Source organism: Arvicola amphibius, chromosome 11 (assembly GCF_903992535.2).
Source record: "Arvicola amphibius chromosome 11, mArvAmp1.2, whole genome shotgun sequence".
Taxonomy (NCBI): Eukaryota; Metazoa; Chordata; class Mammalia; order Rodentia; family Cricetidae; genus Arvicola; species Arvicola amphibius.
This window is the reverse complement of record NC_052057.2, coordinates 88,890,284-88,908,498: the sequence shown is the minus strand read 5'-3', so window position 1 is coordinate 88,908,498 and position 18,215 is coordinate 88,890,284.

The following is an 18,215-nucleotide window of genomic DNA, read 5'->3' as shown; positions in this document are numbered from 1 at the left end:
GCTTTTACAAAATAGCACTAAACAGAAAAGAAAAGCAAAATACAAGTCTTCAATTTTAACTCAGCTAGTCATGGTATTAATATAATGTGATTTTCTATTTCTCTAGCAAAATGTTTAGTTCATTTCCCTAAATAACTTAATGATTATTTTAACTGCTGCAACTACAAGAACATGGCAACAATGACTTAGCCCCTTCTTGACCATCAAGGTTCTCCCAGGTAGGTAGGGAAGACAGGGTTCTTGCATCATCTTGGGGTGAGGTTAGGTGGTAGCATATCTTGCCCTCAAATACACATCTTGTACTGAATATACTGGAATCTCTGGCAGTTACACGATACTCTGCAAATAAACCCTACAAACACAAAATGACTAATTTTAAAACTATCAGGAGATAAGTTTTCCCATCTCAAAACCTGGAGGCTGCATTCATTTTCTAATGAGACAGAAAGGGGGTAGACCCAGGTGGGAAGGGAGGTGGGGAGAAACTGAGAGGAGTAGAGGGAAGGAAAACTGTAATCAGGATATACTATATAAGAAAAAAAACCTTATTTTCAATAAAGGGAAAAATAAAAATAACTCTTTGTAGTGAGGAGGCGAGCAGGCCTGCTTTTCCAGGGTCCCACATGGCTAGCTTAGCCCTGGAATAATTACACGGAAACTGTATTCATTTAAACACTGCCTGGCCCATTAGTTCTAGCCTCTTATTGGCTAATTCTCACATCTTGATTAACCCATTTCTAATAATCTGTGTAGCACCACAAGGTGGTAGCTTACCAGGAAGATTCTAATCTACGTCCATCTTGGGCCGGAGCTTCATGGCAACTGCCTCACTGCCTTCTACCCAGCATCTTGTTCTGTTTACTCCACCTATCTAATTTTCTGTCCTATTAAAGGGCCAAGGAGTTTCTTTATTTAACCAATGAAATCAACACAAAACAGAAGACCCATCTACATCAACTCTTAGAGGCAGATTTGCTTTAAAATGTTTCAGGGCTCACAAAGGTTTCCCAGATCAATGTGGGGAGATGAGAGAAGGGCCCGTGGTCTTCAATGCAGCAAATCTAGTTCACGCCAGAAATTAGGACAGTTCTAAATTATGGGCACAAACTCCTTGATTTTCCTTCTTTCAAAAGGAGAGACCCAAATGCCCTTCCTCTTTCATAACTAGCTTCTCTCGCAGAAAAACTGGGAAAGTGGGTAAGTCCTAAGGTACCACAAAGTCAGGAGGCCACAACTTCACTCTTCCTCAGATTCTGTGTTCTGGTCAGATCAGCTACCAAGTGAGCAGCCTCAGAAGCCTTTGGGAAAGCTACATGAAGAAATGGAAGCCTCCTGAGCATGGGCAGTGTGGAGAGGCTTGAAAACAAATACTCAAGCTGCAAGACAGCCTCTGGGCCAGCCTGGACTACAGCAGCCTCTGGGCCAGTCTGGACCACAGCAGCCTTTGGGCAGCCTGGACTACAGCAGCCTTTGGGCAGCCTGGACCACAGCAGCCTCTGGGCAGCCTGGACCACAGCAGCCTCTGGGCAGCCTGGACTACAGCAGCCTCTGGGCAGGGCTGGACCACAGCAGCCTCTGGGCCAGCCTGGACCACAGCAGCCTTTGGGCAGCCTGGACTACAGCAGCTTCTGGGCAAGCCTGGACCACAGCAGCCTCTGGGCAGCCTGAACTACAGCAGCCTCTGGGCAGCCTGAACTATAGCAGCCTCTGGGCAGCCTGGACCACAGCAGCCTCTGGGCAGCCTGGACCACAGCAGCCTCTGGGCAGGCCTGGACTACAGCAGCCCCTGGGCAGGCCTGGACTATAGCAGCCTCTGGGACCCAGCCTAGACCGTGGTAGATTGACCTCTAAGCACACAGGACTAAGGTCCTGCTGAGTCTAAGCCCATAGAAAGTGAAATAATAAATACCTGTTGTTTGGGAGTAATTTGATATATAAAAATATGCATGAAAATAGATGGAAATAGAAAACACTATTCTGAGTGACGTAACCCAGACCCAAAAAGATGAGTTTGGTATGTACTCACTCATAAGTGGATTCTAGACATAAATAAAGAAGCTTCATCTGGCGATGGATGGAGATAGAGACAGAGACCCACATTGGAGCACAGGACTGAGCTCCCAAGACCCAAATGAGGAGCTGAAGGAGGAAGAACATGAGCAGGAAGTCAGGACCGCGAGGAGTGCGCCCACCCATTGAGACAATGGGGCTGGTCTAATGGGAGCTCACCAAGGCCAGCTCTACTGGGACTGAAAAAGCATGGGATCAAACCGGACTCTCTGAACATGGCGGACAATGAGGGCTGACTGAGAAGCCAAGGACAATGGCACTGGGTTTTGATCCTGCTGCATGTACTGGCTTTGGGGGAGCCTAGTCTGTTTAGATGCGCACCTTCCTGGACCTGGATGGAGGGGGGAGGGCCTTGGACTTCCCGTAGGGCTAAGAATCCTGACTGCTCCTTGGACTGGAGAGGGAGGGGGAGGGGAGTGAAGGGAGGGGAAGGGAAATGGGAGCTGGGGAGGAGGCAGAAATTTTTAATAATAATAATAATAATAATAATAATAATAAAGAAAAATATGCAATATAAAGATTTTTTAAGTCTTTCAGAATTTCCACTAAGGTTTCTAATCATGTGTTTTACTGACTTCTAATCTCTGGTAGTTTCCTACAAAATTAAAAGGCAACAGTTTTCCCAGTTAGATTTTTTTTCAGGGATGCAATTCTATGAATGTAGAAAGATTTCCCCACCTAAAACCTTATCTGTGCTCATTTGACGTAAACACGATTTGGAAATCTATTTCAGTTTTCCTTGTCTCTGTGATCACATTTAGATTTTTTTCCCTTCATCTGGAAAAAAAAAAAATTATCAAGAGAAAAGTGTTCTGGAATCTTTAAAGGAAGTCTCCAGGTCTCTATTCCTCCCTTCTCTGTTTGTCTAAAAAAAAAAAAAAGGTACCGTCGAAGCCTCCCTGGGAGAGGAGGTGCTTCATGTCTTCAGAAGGCAATCCAGAGAGATTTGCTTCCAAACATAGCCATAGGAGTATCTTCTTTGGAGTGTCTTCACTGACCAGGAGGCTATCTGCCCAATGTTGGGGGGAGGAAAGAAACATGCCGAGTCATGAGAAGCGTGATCACTCTTCGGGAAATCCAGGTTTGGCTAATTAAGGCCAAACAAAAGACTTCTTGAAGCTGAACAACAGAAACGATCAGTTTGAATGATAAAACCAAGCCCAATTAACGCCTCCTTCACCAGAAGCCAAGTGGTAATACAACTGAAATGTGAGAGAAAAATTCAAGTTTAGTACCAGAAAGGAATTAAACAGGCTCATTGCCATACCAAAGTGTTCTGTGGAAGCAAAGTGGTTTTTTGTGTGTGCTTTGATTCCTGGAGTTTGAACAATACACCGGTAAACAAGCTCTATGATAATTGTCAGTAGGGTAGGAAGAAGTCTCCACACTGTCTTTTAACAAAAAGTACAATTGTGCAGAAGTCACGCCTTGTCCACACATTGCCTAGCATGTGGGTGTCTGGCGTTCATAGCCTCCCTGCCCTTCCAGTTTGCTCTCTCTACTCCCTGCGCATGACTGGAGATGTGAGCTCTCAGCTTCCTTCTCTGGTTACCTGCAGCCATGCATCCCCAGCCATTATGGACTTGGCCTCTGGAACCAAAGTCAAAATAAAAAGGTGGCTTTTTAGTTGTAGTATTTTAGCACAGAAAAGTAACTAATACATGCATTAGATTTGCCATGACTGACCTGTCATTTAAAATAAAAGATCAGAAGTCAATTCACAGACTTTCAGTAAGAACAATGAAAGCTTTCTTGGGAAAAAGTCTTTAAATGTAGAAATTTCAATTGTACAATATGATATTTATTGAGGAAAATTGCATCATTAATAAGTTATCAAAAGTTATCATGATTTCTTGCTTTTAAAAAGAAAATGGTAAGGTCAAAATTAAGTGTAGATTATATGATATGAGCTTCCAGCTATATCTAAATCATACTTGTGTTACATTTGCCTGCTACTTATTAGGCGGTGTATATAGAACTCTACACTATAATTTAATAAAAAAAATTAAAGTGTACTTGGTAATCTTAAAGATAGAAAGCCAAGTGTGGTAGCTCACATCTATAATCCTAGCACTAAAGATGAAGAGGTAAGAGGGTCGGAAATCTAAAGTCATCCTCAGCTACATAGCAAATTTGAGACCAGCTTGAGCTACATGAAACGCTAGCTCAAAACAAAGCAATATTAACCACAGAAAACAGGATCCTATATCTTTAGCTCTGTATCTTCAGCTAGTCATAGTACCTGAAGCGTAGTGAGGAAATGACCACGTCCAACCTTTCATCTGTGAAGATGATGCTCTTTCCTTCTGGGGGGAGAATTCACACTCTGTGCTCCTCTGCCCCACCTCCCATCCCAGGAATGGTGTTAGCCACAGACTGACCCAAAGACATCATCGTTAGCAGTGTATTTGGAACTGCGTAAGAAATGCTATTGGGTTGGTCTTTGTTCACATGGGTTGTAACATACATGGATGGGATTGTCTTCAAAACTCTAGCCAGAGAAACCTTTGATGTATAATAATCAATTACTGTCAGGAGGGAAAATGGGACAGATGGAGGAACATTTATAATGAATGAATTCTGGAGATGCCATTTGAGAATGAAAGACAAGTCTCATGATTCCCCAAAGCATGGATTTCTACTTAGAAGGGCAAGATGAAATAAGAAGCAATGTCACTTGCTTTTATACCCAAATGTTAAGTGTAGTTGGTTATTTTTATTCTTTTGCTCTTTGGGGCACTGCCACCCAGCTCCCAAATATATACATGGAGACTTATTCTTTTACTATGCATGTCCAGCCTTAGCTTGGCTTATTTCTATCCATCTTTTCTTAACTTAAACTATATCATCTACCTTTTGCTTCTTTATTCTACTTACCTTTCTTCTTACTCCATAGCTGGCTGTGTAGCTGTGTGGGTGTGTGGCTGTCTGGCTGGGTGGCTGAGTGGCTGTCTGGCTGTGTAGCTGTGTGGCTGGGTGGCTGTGTAGCTGTGTGGCTGGGTGGCTGGGTGGCTGAGTGGCTGAGTGGCTGTCTGGCTGTGTGGCTGTGTGGCTGTGTGGCTGTGTAGCTGAGTGGCTGTCTGGCTGGGTGGTTGGGTGGCTGTCAGGCTGGGTGGCTGGGTGGCTGTGTAGCTGTGTGGCTGGGTGGCTGAGTGGCTGAGTGGCTGTTTGGCTGTGTAGCTGAGTGGCTGTCAGGCTGGGTGGCTGGGTGGCTGGGTGGCTGTCAGGCTGGGTGGCTGGCCCCTGATGTCCTTCTCTCCCTATCCTTTTCTCTCTCTCCTCCCTCTCTATTTATTCTCTTGGCCTGGCAACCATGCTTGTTTCCCTCTCCTGCCTTGCTATTGGCTGTTCAGCAATTTATTAGGCCAATCAGGTGTTTTAGACAGGCAAAGTAACACAGCTTCACAGAGTTAAACAAATGCAACATAAAGGAATGCAGCACACCTTTGCATCATTAAACAAATGTTCCACAGCATAAATGAATGTAACTCATCTCCAGCTAGTACTCCACAACAGTCAAGCTGCCAGATCATTTTATGTTGCTCACATAGATAGTTTTGTCCTCACAGAGTTCTTTCTGAAGAATAACTGTATATTTTAGCCATTTGGGTATTATTAAAAGATTAGACTTTTCTTCCCAAACGTTGCCTGTATATCTGGATTTGCATTAATAATTTCATGGTGGGGTAGAACCATATTCCCAGAAGACATCTAAGATACCCCTGCGGGGATGTTTCACACCAGCCCCGTTTTTCTCAGCTGTGGGGATCCACTGCTATGTACGGGCAACCACACATATATCTGGAGATGGAATGGAGTCATGGATGCACTCTAGGGATGAGAGTTCAACACAAGATGACTCAGGCAAAGAGCTCGGACCATGAGAACTGACCACTGGATTCAAATTCAGACTCTCCTACTTCCTAGTTATATAACCTTGGAGAGGATGCCTAACTTCCAAAGCCCTTACTTGTCACATTGCTAAAACAAGGCTAAAGATAGAAACGTGCTGATGGTGAGGGCTGGGTAACGTTTTCTGTTTGTTCTGTTTTGTTTTTTTTTTTTGTTTTTTTGTTTTTTTTTTTCTTTTTTTTTTTGAGACGGGGCCTCTCTATGTTGTCCGGGGGTGCTGGAACTTGTGGTCCTCCTGCCCCAGCCTGAGTATCCAGATCATAGGAGTGTGTTACTATTGCCACCCAGGACTATATGTAGTATCACATGGAGGTTTAAATAGTTAAAGCTAGTAAAGTCTTTAGGACAGTGGAAGCACATAGGAACTATCGCTCAGTAAACACTACACAGCATGGGCACCGCCCCAAATGTATTCAGAATGTCTAATACCTGCTAGAGAAGAAAGAATGCTATTCTGAACGTATAATCCAAGGATCTTTGAAGAGACCCTATAGCAACTTCCCTTAGAAATTGTAACATCTTCTGGGAGATGGCAATTAGCTAAATAATTTTTACATTTTCTTGTTACCTTCTAGAATTCTTTGAAATACAGCTTAATACAGGGACCTCTGCCTCTTTGCCAGTGTCTATGGAACGAACACGGCAAGCAAATGATGATTATATACTTAGCAATTGCAGTGAAACTCAGCATTCACTGGTGAGCTAAATGCCTACAATTTCTTATTTCATTTGTCCTCAGCTGGCCTGATTTTCATTATCTGTGAAGATCTGCATGGAATGATTTATCAGACTTTATAGTGGAACTGCTACAGCGCAGTCAGTTGGCCTAGGAGAAAAGAAAATTCTTATCTTGGATTCTATTTTGTCTAAAGCCTTGCCATACTCGTGGCTTCTTGCAGAAGGAGTTCAGACTGCTCTCCAAGCTGGTCAAGATTCACCCCACCAATTGTTTCCGGCTGCTCATCTTCTCTCCAGGACGTGTCTTCCTGCTCCCCCATCCAGGGGCAACAGAACCACACCCCACGCATCTCCCTGTAGTCCCTTTCAAAGCCTTTCTAAAGGCAATGCCTATCCCCTGCTCCGGCCCCACCAAGATGGTCTCCTTCCTCTGCTCCATGAACAGACATGGTTGAAGCTGCTGGCTAACATATCTACATAACCTGTGAACGGCACTTTGCTGTTAGCCTTGTCTCAACCTGGGTTTATAGAAAAGCAGTCCATATATACTCACTTACTTACTTTAGAAGAGCTTCAGTTCCATGGAACTCTGTAGTTGAGAAGCCAAAAGGCAAGAATTAAAAACTACCACTGGTGATTTTTAAATGATTACTTAGCACTTATTGGTGTTTAAAACATGCCAACTTATCCGATGGTGCTGGCTCATTTAAGTGTAAGCTAAGAGTTTACGGTGGTCCAGGTGTTTGTATCTATGTTTCATCTCACTTAATCATGTAAAGCCTTTATAAATGCTATTTTAGAGATAAGGAAATTAAGATTAAGAGGAAATAAAGCCCTAAGATTATATGACTGTCTGAAAAGGAGCTGAAACGCAAGACACATTAGGCTGACTCTAATTCCATTCTGTCTCCGCCACACCACACTGCATGAAGCCCACCTGTGACACAGGTCAGACACGATCTGACTACCTGGGAACTTTCACAACGGCAACCTGATTGCCCTTGGGACTGAACTGCTTACACTTCTGTTGGAAACAGTGCCAGCGGAGATATCTGTGTTGTGCTAGAATGCTGGGAGTGATCCAACCATGCTCTGCTTGGATGGTTGTCATCAATGCCCAAGTTGACTTTCTCTGTCATGTAGAGAGTAATTCAGTCTGACCACGATCACTATCTCGGGACAGTTAGTGATCTGCTGGTTAAGGAATAACAAATTCCTAAAGTAAGCAGAAAGAGCAAGTGGAACCGCGCGTGAAGACAGTTCCCCACAAAGGAGCTGGCCAGCAAACCACCAGATTGTAAAAGCTCAGTCCGTCCAGAAATATAAAATCAAAATCCCAAATAAAATCAGCACATTTCGCAGAAATATTACCTCCAAGTAATATAATAATATAAAAGCAATAACAAGGTTAGACTATTGGTGGAAGGAAATGGGTTCACTCGGTTTTTTATTTTATTATTTTTTGCATTTATATATATATATATAGTCAGCTGCAAAAAATAATATATATGACTATATATATATTGAAACCACCTTCCAGAAGATAATTTGAAATATATATATATATATATATATATATATATATATATATAAATCCCAATTTTGTGGTAGTATTCCAGATAGTCTAAACTAACTGGGATAAAAGGGAAAACATCAGAGAGTGCCCGTCTGCATTAGCACTCAACCATTTGTTAAATTGGGAGCCATGTGGAGCTGGGAAGGTGTTCTGTGACAGTATTTCTCACCCAATATTCAACTTAAAAGACTGAAAAGTTATCTTGCAGATGTATACATTGAGACTTTGCCCTGGGATGGCTTGGATCCTGGAGCTCTGACTAGGGGTAGCTAGGGAATGAAGACAGGTCAGACCAGTATACAAAGAGCTGGGATGAGGTGGGGTGTGCTCTAATGGAATGTACCTGCTCCCAGCAGCAACTGGGAACATCACTGTGTTTAACAGGTACAGCCCAGGGGAGTATATTAGGAGCCTGGGTAGAAGGTCTCTGTAGGCGAGCAGTCTCAGGCAATAAACATCTGGGAGGAGGAGGATGCAGTTGCCAGTTCTGTACAGATTGATCAGTCATCCCTAAACATTCATACTTGGACAGAGAAAGACTTTGCCTTACCAAGCCCAACACATACAGGGAACAGCTTTGCCAATTTCCCATGATTCCAAGGCTGTGGAGTCCTCAATATGACCACGTATCAAGTATCAACAATACATGTACCATGTGTCAACAATACACATTCATTCAAGGACTTCACTCAACCAGGGCTTCTTCAGCCCTCCACAGAGCTGAGCCCCCCATGATTAGATGAACTCTGCATTACGAACACTTGTGGTTTTCTGCAAAGAAGAAATTCTATGACGTGAGGGGAGAGCTATACTTACCTGTGGGCATAAGGGCAAGTTTTAGGATTCACTGGGGATTCATGCTGGCCTAGTAGAGTCTTTTAAGATCCATGGCATCACTAGCCCCAGTTAGCTACCTAGTTTTCTAATACCAGCTGCGGCTGTCCCCCTGTGGCACTGGCCTTAAGTCTAGTTAGATAGCTGTTGCTTACCACCCAGATATGAGTGCCGCTCTCTCAACAAAGCTCCCACTCTGAAGCTCAGGGAACATTGCTGAAGAGGGGGAAGAAAGACTAAGAACCAGAGGACCAGGACGTCCGCTGTGAAATCGCGTTCCCTAGAAATGACAGGGAGGCAATACCCGTGATAATGCAACAATATGGTTGCCCACACCAGACCTGAACAATAACAATATCAAAAGATGTGCTAACTCAAAAAGTGGGCCCAACCCCTAGACAATAAACCATAGGCAACCAATGACTACAGCCCCTCATTTTTACCAACCATATATTATAGCTTCCAGCTCCACCATTCATAGGCCCTGCATTGTACACAAAGAATAATGCCTGTGCCACAATTTAATGTATCCCATGCAGTTTTTAATGCACTGTACATCAAAGCACACACACGTAAGCACCATTTAAATTAGAGACGAATAATGGTGCCTAGCATTGGTTCTCAGGGAACCTGCTTTTTCACACAGAACAGCGTGTGGTTTGCATATTTATTTGGTTAATGCATTTTTAGGTTGCTTAGAAACTGTTCCACATAATTTAATTTTTTATCATAATAATTGGTTTAACAATCACCTTCTTCCAAGGCAATAAAGGGGCCCAGTTTCATGTATAAAATATTAGAAATTCCAAACCTGTAAGCAAAGGCCATTTTAAGTTTTTAACTTAGAAAAACATAAAATTTCACTCCAAAGAAAGATCTTTCTGAGAATAAAATTACTGAAACAACATTGGAGTTTTAGTGATTTGAAATAAATGGAACCCTATTATTATTACTTGAAGCTGAATTGGATTTTGATGGAAAACAAAATAGTACAGAGATGACTTTATAGAAGAAAATGCAGCATTAGCGGTGGTTTTTTTTTTTCCTTGAGAAAATTGCAGACAGTTTATGAGAAGCTGCAAACAAAGAAGCAGTGACTCACGATGAGATGGAGAGAGGTGCCACATGTCAGCGACACCCGACATCGTGCTGTGAAGATCCCATTCTCTCTTCAGAGCTCTGCTGAAGTTGAAGGAATAAAGCAGGAACTCGCGAGCGTTCGCTCACTGAAGAGGAAAACCGCAGTGGGGTTGATGGCCGGTGCTGACTGTCAGCTTAATGGGCTCTCTGCACACCTGTGATAGGTTGTCTAGATTAAGATCAACCCCTGAGAATGGCTGTGAGGATGATCTTGATGATGTTAGTAGATGCACGAAGAAGATTCATTTTGATTACGGGCAGAGCTCTGCCCTGAACAGGACTCTAAAGATGGGGAAGGCAAGCTGAGCACCGCCAAGCATGCTGCGATAGTTCAGAGGATGTCCCTTATAGGCTCACATGCTTTAATACCCCGGTTATTGACACTGTTTGGGGGAGACTTAGGAAGCATGGCCTTCCTGAAGGAAATGCATCACTGCGGGGGCGGGCTTTGGGGGCTCAAACTCTCCCGGTTTCCGGTTTTCTCTATGCTTCCTGCTTGCAGTTTTAAAATGTGAGTTGTCAACTTGCTTCTCCAGCTGCCCTGCCTGCTGCCTGCGGTCTCCACTCTGATGTCATAGACTATTATCCAACTGAAAGCCCAAGCCCACATAAACCTTTTGGACCTGCCTTGGTCACAGTGTCTTTATCACAATGGAAAAGTAGCTAACACACACGGATTCCACTTTCCCTGATCCTGATTGAGGACGAAATCACCCGCTCCAGTCCCCTTCTGCTTTGACTTCCCCTCCAACGTGAGCTAAAATGTATCCTTAGGTTGCTTTGGTCAGGGTGTTTTATCACTGTGACCGGAAGAGAAACTGAGACAACTGCTAATCCTCTAAAGGGGAACTCATTCACACTGGAAAATATGTGCGAAGGGGTAGGCGTGGGAAAGGGTTGTATTTGGGGAAGGCTTAGGGGTGGAAGAAGGTGTAGGAATTCAGGGGAGCTTAAGGGTTGAAGAAGGTGTAGGAATTCAGGGGGGATTAGGGGTTGAAGTGGGGGTAGGAATTAAGGGGGATTAGTGGTTGGAGAGAGTGTAGGAATTCGGAGGGGTTTAGGGGTTAGAGGTGTAGAGGTTGGGAAGAGTTTAGGAGTTGGAAGGGTGGAGGAGTTGGGAAGGTGGGAACCATCTTTTTTATTGCTATCATGTATTTCTCTTGTAAAAATGTTCTTCTAATATTAAAAACCCGTGAGAGGTTGAAATGCTCCCATCTTTGATCAGACGGCATCACTCACCGATTCTACAAATGCCTGCTATACCAGGCACAATTCTGGACACAATACAGCAGCAAAATGACAATGTTTCCTGCCCCCCCCCCAAGACACGTCCTGTGTAGGGGTATTCTAAGTCAAGGGCCACCCAGTAAAGGACACCAAGAAGGCAGGAATTCCAAAACGCGAACTGAAGGGTTTTCCACCACCCTCGTCGTTCTCTTGATCATAAAAGACCCAGGAGCATTGGCACGCTTTCATCACAAATCCAAGTTTATGCCTGTGTGTGCATCTAGAATGTAAAGGAAGACTTAACACAGAGTGGTCTCAAGAACCAGGATGTCTAGAAAACGATCCTATCACTTGACTGGAAACCAAAGAATGGCAAACTTCCAAGCTGACCCCTGGGGATCATGGGCATTTCAGGACACCGTTGCTTCCGTATCTCCATCCTTGTCTCCTCATGAATATACTCCCAGTCTCATCACAGCATGGTTTTCTAAGTTTTGGTGAGAAAATAGGGCCTTTGTCACTATAAAGCCAGTGTGGGAATGGCAGCTACAATGTTTTAAAGCTGCATGGCAACACTATTTGGCAAGGGCAACAAGGAGACAGGCTGATTCATGGAGGCAATAGCGGCCGGCAAACATGAGGGCAAACCCATAATTTCTAATACTAAGTAACCCCGGTGGCATCTGTGGTGACATAGAGACTGTCCCTGAAAATGAGGCAAGTTTTAGCGTCCAAAGCTATGTTGAGAAATGTCAGAGATAATAAGAACACTACCTCAGTAGCGTCCTCTGCCCCAGTTTTGGCTCTTTCCCAGATTACAGTAGAAGACACTGACCTTCCTATTGGCATCTCTGATGGAACTTCTACCATCGCCTGCCCCTTCCTCTAGCTTCTCGGCTGAAGGCCTCCATGCCTACTTTCTCTGGGTTGTGAAGTCATGGAGGCAGAGCCAGAAAAAAAAAGAAAAAGAAAAAAAAACCTCCTAAGCATGAGTTCCTCCATAGAGTGTGCTGGCTTTGTCTCTCTTGAGAGGGACTTCATTTCCTTCTAATATAAAAGCCAACACGCTCTAAACACATGCATGAACTTCTTGAACTTGGCCTAGCGTCTTTCAGGATGAAGGCAATCTTGTTCTCCATCATCTTTTCTAGTTATGTCTTGAAAAAATAGTCCACTTGTCTGGGCTACTTGATACCACCAGAAATAATGCCACATATTCTTGGAATCAGATCAGACATTAGAGACTACCCAGCCCCAACTGTCACTTTATATATAAGAAGCTGAGCTCCAAAGGGCTTAACGTAGCTCCTGCTTGATCGTGAGAGCAATCAGCAACAGGCAGAGGGGCTATTGATTCCAACCCTTGTTACTCCACTAGATTCAGAAATATGCTGAGCACTTCCCACAAGCTCCTCACATCCCTGGGATCTAATTGTTTGAAGAGGAAATTAAATTTCATAGGGAATCTGGGAAAGTACCTACGTATATGGACACCATAAGACCCTTCCATTAAGAGTGGCTTATAAACCAGAAAAGGTGACCTCTGCCTATAATCCCAGAACTCACAAGCCTGAGGCAGGATGATTACAGCAAGTTCAAGGTCAGCCCGAGCTATAAAGTGAGTTCAAGGTCATCTGAGCTACTGTGTATATTCAACACCAATCAGTGTGGATCTATGCTACAAAGTGAGACCTTATCCAAAAACAAAAACAAACAAACAAAAACAGACATAAAGGAAGGAGCAAGGAATAGGAATTGAAAGGGAAGAAAAAAAGAAAGGCAGGTTGGTGTCAGGCTTCCTATGGTGTTAAAGTATTGTAGACCCCACTCAAAGTTTCTTCAGCCTGTAGATAAAAATGCCACAGCTGTCACAAAGTAACTTAAGATGGCCTTTGTGACCAGCCCTTTTATTTAAGGACTTTCTTTGTAGTAAGAAGAATATTGAGTAATCAAATTCCAACCTGTACTATTCTTGATATATAATATAGTGTTGTCAATAACAAGAACATACTGCTCCATGCAGAAGCGTGACCTGGCAAACATCAGCAGATACTCTATATCATGGTAGATTTCTGAGACTGGCTTTGTACAAAGATGTGTGCAATGAGGTAAGCTGCAGTTGCCATAGGAACATTATCCTTGGTGTGTGGTAGGAGTGCTACAATGTGTATGTATATGGGGGGGGGGGGTGATAACCAAAAGGGAAAAATATTTTTAATAAATAACAAAACCAATGTGCTTACATGACAGTCATTTATAATTTATTTGGCTTAGAGGTGATTTATTAGCTTTCATATGAAATAATTAGATATTTAATTTTCTAGTATCTGTTTTCCCTTCTTAGGATTTAGAACGACTTTGAGGTAGTCATTCTAATAGCTCAAAGTCTCTTGACTATTTGGCCACCAATTTTGTACTGCTAGGATTTATCCTACTAGGCCTATCTCCAAAGCATATAAAATCATTTAAAATCATTCTGTCAAGTCATCCAGAGATCCTTTGAAAGTAGTAATATTAATTACGAAAGGTTATGCACACAAGGCTGATCTTACGGCAGTCCGCATCTTCCTTGTCTGCTTCTCAGTCTGTTGGGGGTATCTACTCATCTCTATTTCAGAAAGTACCCTTGTCAGGAAATAATGAGAGCTGTCCATCCTCCGAGGTCGTAGGATTTCCCTGACACTTTTGACTGAGTCTTCTGAACACTTTCCACTTCACTGAAAAGAATAAACCAATCACCACGTATTTGGGATGGGGATGGCATGAATCCGCGAAGAAAAATTATTAAGATACACGTGAGCTAGAGCCTGGCTGTACTGGCCCTTTCTTTCTTTCTTTGGGGGTGGCTGCATCACCATTGTAAGCACAGAATAAAGGGGAGTGAGTGGAGAGAATTAATTATGGGTGTTGATTAAGCAGCTGGGTAATTGGGGCTGACAATAACGTTTGGATAGCACAAAATGTAAGTGACCTTGGCTGATGCAAGAGAAGCAAAATTTGCTGGCTTGATCCTTCTCTGAAGTTACAGATTTTTCACCAAAGTAGCTAATATTCTCCCAAATTTGTGATCCATCTATAAATGATTTGAAGTGATACTTTATCCAGGGGCCTTATGAACATCCCAAATTGTTGGTATATCTGAAGAAGAGTTGGTGTGGCAGCTGAGGAGAGCTAAGCTTTGGTCTGCTCTGCAGCCTAATTCTGACAAGAAGGGCTCCCAAGGACAAGTGTAAAGAAGGGGGCCCTCTGAGAGAAATGGAAATTTTTAGGCAGTGTTCAGACTTTCAGGGACAGCACTTAAAAGTTCCCAACAACCGACACTTTCAAGTTTATGGGCTCCAACTGAGAAGTGCAGGGCTCCAAACACTGGTGGAGACACCGCTCATCAATAGTGTGTTTGAAGCTTTGGGTTCAGTCCCAGCACTGAAAACAACAGCAACAAAAATAATGATCTAAGACAGAACCCTTTGAAGGAGATCCCATAAAACTTTGCCTTGTTCATTTAACTAGCTAGCCCTTGCTCAAAATGGCTTCTAAATGACGTTTAATGCTAGGTGGTCTCCATGTGGCTTCACAAGGCACTTTGTGTGCATCAAACTGCAGGAAACCTTATGACGAAAAATAAGTTGCCTAACACAGCTACCCCTTCTGCCAAATTCACTTGACTATGAAATCCATTTGTCAGAATATACCTATTGTCAGGTTCTTTATGGAGCCATGTTCTAGAGCAGGAAGTCATAGACCACTGTCATAAAGAGCCTAGTCATCTGGTCAGTGATTCCTTCAGTTTAGCACCACCTGCTACTTTGTCCCTGGGATGGGGCCACACAAGTCTCATAAAGTGAGAAGTATCATTTTCCCATTGAGCCCAAACCTGTATCCTGTGGATCCTAACCCCAGTCCCTGGAGTAATATGAGATGAGGTTCTCGTCTCGTTGACAGCTTTTAAAGTCTAAAGGTAGTGACTGTGTATTCACTGAATGGGCACCATTCCTGGTAACTAGATCTCTTACCTGTCACTGTCTTATGACGCGACTTTCAGGCTCTTGACATCGCAAGTGTCCTCAGTCATGCTCTCTATCCTTCCTAGAAAGAACCCCTGATGTCTGCAGCTGTGACATTATCGACAGATTGAGACATAATCTGAACATCAAAGATGACAATGAAATCATTATCTCCCTTGATTTTTGATGTCTCACTCAAAAATTGCCACCATTGGGTTTTCACAGAGCAAGTCAAGATGGAGGCTAGTGTAGGGAATGGTTTCTAAAGAAACGAAATCAGCATCCATAGAAGGGGAGAAAAGAACATGAGACAACAAAGAGCCAAGTTGATCTGTAATGCTTTATTGGTAGAAGATGACCGTTCACATTAGCTAAGTCCATGCTGATGAGCAAAAAGTTGGGCTTCTCTATCACCCTCCCAATCATCTGTCAGTCATTACATAAAGGCTACCCCAGAAGAGGAACTATCATGCTGAGAAACAGAATCCTCTGAGGGAACATCCAGCTGAACACTGGCAGTAAGCCACATTCCTGACAGCTGATAGAATAAGTTCTTTATCCCTAAACAGCAATGATAGCAGACCCCACACAGCAGATTTGGAGCTTTAGAGACAAATTTGCATTTTAGACTAATTGTAATTGAAAACCATTAGAGTTTAAAGCAAGAAGGCTCATGACGGGGTTCACAGTTTTAATAATGGCAACTTCCCCTTATATCCAAAAGAGCAGGGCAAGGAGGGAAGCAGAGGAAACAGGAAGCTACATTTAGCCACCATTGGCTAGGTGGTCACAGTTCAGATTAGAATGTTAGCCGTGAGCATGGAGAAAAGAGCACACGCGTGTGACACATCCGAGAGGCAGGAGGGTTGGGCTTCGGAAGTGGATTGAAGCTGATTATGAAAGGGAGGCATGATTCCAGGAAGCTTGCAAAAACAACCAAGGAAGCAAGAGGATATTTAAAAGGGTAAGAACCATTAGAGGGGCCATGGGTGAAAGGGGGGAGGGGACAGGCTAAGTTTGACAAGTATGAGACATCCAAATGAGAATATAAAGTAAGCAGCTGCAAATATAGATCTGAAGCTTAAAAAAGAAATCTGAGCTGGCAGTATAAATTTGGGAGTCCATGGCTTCATACTGAGCCAATGGAAATAGACAGATATTTCAAAGTCTACAGAGTAAGAAGAGAAGGAAAATGAGAAGAGGGTGCTGGGACTGAGCCCCAGTAGGACCCCAGTACTGATGAGCTGCTTAGCAAAGGACAAAATACCAAGAGACTGAGAAGGAAAAACAAGGGGGAGGGAACAAAGAACACAGGACTGCTTATTGCTGTTTTGAATGAAGCCAGCCCCCAAAGACTTAAAAGACCTGCTCCTCAGAGGGTGGTACAGTTCAGAGGTGACTGGATCACTCATGAGGGGGATGACTTCACCTGTGGATTAGTCCATTGATGAGTTTGCCACTGAAAGGATTGTTAGAAGCTAAATGGTAAATAGAAGGCAACTGCTGGACCTGTGGCTGGTCCTCTCTCCCACATCTCTCTTCCTCTTCCCAGTCCCCACCTTGTCTGCAGGAGGTAAACAGCTTCTCTTCTGTCATGATGTTTCTTCCTTGCCACATGCCTAAAAGAGACAGAGCGGCACAATCACGGAGAGAAACCTCTGAAACCGTGAGCCAACGCCAAGTTTTCCTCTTTTGACTTGACTTTTCTCTTTCCCATAGAGAGCTGGAAAATTTGTATTGAAGGAGGGATCAACACCTGAATCCAAAGTGCTGAGGGCAAAGTGAGAGAGGGCAGCCACCCCTGACCTTGGCAGGCACCGTTTCTGTATTTCTGACAGGCAAAAGGTGTGGAGGAGGAACAGACTTTTAATCTTGTTTTTTGCCCAGCGCGAGTTTTCTTGCTGACTCTGGGCAAAGCTAACTGCGGGCCATGATTCACCTACTATCCTCAGCTCCAGGGCTGCAGCCCTAAATGAAAACAAAGAAACAGTGCTGTTTACAACAACAGAATTGATTCCCTTCTAGTTTTAGAGGCCAGAAATCAAAGTGTCAGCAAGGCTTATCACTCTGGAGGCTCTCAGGGAAATCCATCCCTTCCCTCTTCCGGCTTCCAGTGGCTGCATGTATACAGACAAGGCAGTCTTGGCCTTTGCAGTCCTATTGCTTCCTCCCCTTCCATAGATAAAATCATCTTCTACATTTTATAAGTGGTAGAACTTACAAACCAATTTTTGTGGATGTCTCCTTAGCTAGAGATTCACGCGCATTTTGTCTAAGATACATGCTCTGCTTACCGGTAGAGAACAGCTAGGTAAATTGTGCAAACTCTGGCTCTTTTGGGAGGCTGAACATTTGGATGGCATTTGTAGGACTGGGTGCTTGTGTGCCCCCTGGGGGTCAGGAGCAAAGTAGCTGAGAGCATGCCTACGGCTCAGGGCTCCCTGCCTGGGCAGGCAGTGGAATCAGGTCTACTAGGCTTGTACAGGCAGAAGAGCATGCCAAATTCCTGCCACCATTCACAGAGATATTTCCAGACCATGCATTGCACTGCATGGCAGATTTAGCTATTGCTCAGATAAAAGGGGTTTATGTGCTGCACGTTCCTTCTCAGAGTTAAAGTGGTGAGTGTGGCTCCTACCTGGTGGTCCCAGAGCTAGCAATAATGGTATTTCCACCATTTTGAAAAGGAGAGAGAGGTAAAGCCAGCACCCAGGGCCTCTGAAACCATGCTGCTTACCATTTTAAAAGCTCTCTAGGACAGAAAAGGATCACAG